The sequence below is a fragment of the Rhinopithecus roxellana genome, chromosome 18 (genome assembly GCF_007565055.1).
Source record: "Rhinopithecus roxellana isolate Shanxi Qingling chromosome 18, ASM756505v1, whole genome shotgun sequence".
Classification (NCBI taxonomy): domain Eukaryota; kingdom Metazoa; phylum Chordata; class Mammalia; order Primates; family Cercopithecidae; genus Rhinopithecus; species Rhinopithecus roxellana.
Genome location: NC_044566.1, coordinates 41,036,025 through 41,039,197, shown reverse-complemented (window position 1 = coordinate 41,039,197; position 3,173 = coordinate 41,036,025). Strand labels below are relative to the sequence as shown.

The following is a 3,173-nucleotide window of genomic DNA, read 5'->3' as shown; positions in this document are numbered from 1 at the left end:
ATGGATGCAGCTGGAAACCATCATTCTTAGCAAACTATCACAAGAACAGAAAACTAAACACCGCATGTTCTCACTCATAGGTGGGAACTGAACAATGAGATCACTTGGACTCGGGAAGGGGAACATCACACACCGGGGCCTATCATGGAGAGGGGGGAGGGGGGAGGGATTGCATTGGGAGTTATACATGATATAAATGATGAATTGATGGGTGCTGACGAGTTGATGGGTGCAGCACACCAACATGGCACAAGTATACATATGTAACAAACCCGCACGTTATGCACATGTACCCTAGAACTTAAAGTATAATAAAAAAAAAAAAAAGAAAAAAAAAGAAAAGAAAAATCCAAAATGGCAGATCTTCCAAAAATTACTTACACTTGACCTCATGTTTAGACACATGTGATTAAACCAGACAGCCATTGTAAAGGGCCTGGGATAACACTTAGCATTTAACATATCTATGGTTCTCAATCCTGGCTATGCAGCAAAATCAAATGTGGAAGTTTTAACATGCATGCCAAAGTCTTGCTCCCAGCGTTATTTGATTCAGTAGGTTTGGAGGGGAGCCTTGGCTTGAGAACTTGCTTGCTTTCCTCTTCCACAGGCTCAGCTAATTCTTGAGGCTCTTGATGTTACTCTGGAATCACAAAATGTAAGAATAAAAAGGGTAGAAAGTCCTGTTGTCCAACCACTCATTCAGTACTCAAGAATCCTAAGCAACAGCCCGAAGTGGTCACCCAGCCTTGCTTAAATCCCTCCAGTGACAGCAGATTAATTTCTTCCTAAGGCAATCTGCCCCATTCTGAAGATTGCTAGCATCTCCCTGAATTTTACGTTCATACTTCCCTCTTCAGTCCCCAACTTAGGATGCCTTACTGTCATTGTTTTTTTGTTTTGTTTTGTTTTTTGACTGTTACAAAAGTTTACTTACAAAAAGTTTTATATGAAAATACACATGACCCAATATTTACATCACAGTAAAACAGGCCCTTTGGAGAGGGGACATAAATGTCTCTCCTGAACACAGCCATTATATATCTTTGTTCCAAGATTTCTAACAAGATGACACCATTTCCTTGTATCACCACCACTCCATTATTGCTCTGTTGCCCACCAGCTGCCATCTCTACACATTCATCTATCACAAGATTGATGAAGGGATGGAATCCCCCACAATATTCCTTGGACATGTCTGCCACCATTTAATTTCAGTGATAATGTCTTGCCCATAAATAATTTCAACATGGAAAGGTAAGCTTTGCTCATAGTGTCTACTCCATGGACTCACAGAGGTCTTGAAACAGAATTCCCCTTACTGTCATTCTGTCACATATACTCCTAGTCTATCAAACGTTGCTGCAGGAAGTCACAAAAAAAGTATTGATTGGATCATTCCATATCTGAGTTACTCACTATTGCTTGCCAACTCTTGTATTCATATTTTTTATCTGCTTCTCAAATTCCCCATAGCAGCTGAACAAAAACTTTATATATTCTTAAACCTCATCCCCATTCCTACATTCCCAAAAGATGATCTCACCTCCCAGTTTTTTATTTGTTTGTTTGTTTAGATATTAAGACTATCTTTTTGTATTTGTCTTTTCCATCTCTACAATTGCCTATTTTCACCATTTAAGATGATACTTATGATGACCCTCTATTGTCAAGAAATGTTCCATATTTTTCCAACTGTTAACAAATTCACTTATGTCCATCACAGTCTTTCATGCCTTGTATGGAACATTTTTCCATAATTTGCCTGTTCTTTATTATGTATTTACTCTTTCTCATTGCCCAAAATCCTACTTGGGTCTCCTGTATTTTAAAAACAAAATGAAAATTTCTTTTCAGCCCCGACATCCATTCAATCTACTATTCTCTCTCCCCTTTTTTACACAACATATTTCTAGGAGAAAAGATCCATTAATCTCTATTAGCTTCCTTGAGTTCCTCACTACTTCATGGTACACTGTCCTCTCCACCTCTGCCATGGTATTGACTTTCTGCTCTACTACAGTAGACTGTTCTCAGCCTCATCTTCTGTGAACTCTTCCCAGAATGTTATGTGCCTCCCTTGATGTGATTTCTGCTTTCTCTGGCCTTTCTAGCCCTCAATTGATATGCATTCCTGCTACAGCACCTAACCCCTTCTAATAGGTGTTACAGTATCTGCTGCTTGTCTGATCTGTCCTATTAGACAGGAGGCCACATATAGCAGTGACTTACACAGAGAAGGCAATCTGTACATATTTGATGAACAACATTCAACATTTTAGAAATTTATAAGATTTTAAGTAACAACAAAGCCACATAGTAAAAATATGTCTGGGTAGCCAGCCTCCCTTTTTCCAATTTTCCCTCTTCATGCTGCTCCTCACTTTCCTCTTCACATTAAAAATAGCTTTTATAGCTGATAAAATTTGTGTGAGAAACCAAGCTGAAGCCCAGCTTAACCTCCCTCAACTTTCTCTTCTTCTTTCTGAGGTAGGATACATTTATTATTCATTAAATCATATCTGTGTGTGTGTGTGTGTGTGTGTGTGTGTGTGTGTATGTACACACGTGATACGTTCTCATAAAGGATTCTCACCAAACAAACTAAAACAAAAAGCCTCCTGCCACTGACAGTTTGATGGGTATATTTTAAGTTATTTCGTCTATGCAATTAATAACTTCAAAAAAATGCAAGCCAAGATTTGCTATAAATAATCCTGATCAGGATAATCAAACACTGTAGTCATGTGACTTCCTATTTTTCTTTCACTTTGATTTATATCTGCCATGTTCTTTAGATACAGCTACTACTGTTTATTGCTGTTAATTCCTTGACACCAAATCTTTCTGAAGGGTGTGTAGGATTTTCCATTTTTCCCAAATGTACATGTATGTTACAAATCTTTCCTCTAAGTGGGGAAATTTATAGCAAACAAAAAAATGTTGCATCTGTTCAAATTGTCAAAGAAATTCTGAAAGAATGGAAGTGAGTACATTTAGCTGAGCAACAACACCAAAATGATAAATTCTGGGGAAAAATAATGACTTGGGAAAATGAGATTACAATATATGGACAAAGTCTCAAATTGAGCTCTGTGACATGAATGCAGTACATAATTCATTTTCAGTCATAAATGGTTCCTTTGCATAAGCACTTATTAAGTATCAGGCAC

At 37.7% G+C, this 3,173-nt stretch overlaps 1 pseudogene; it reads right to left on the bottom strand.

The window, feature by feature from the left end:
* Nucleotides 1-929: 929 nt before the first annotated feature.
* Nucleotides 930-1,272, bottom strand: LOC115894543 (annotated as a pseudogene).
* Nucleotides 1,273-3,173: the final 1,901 nt, after the last annotated feature.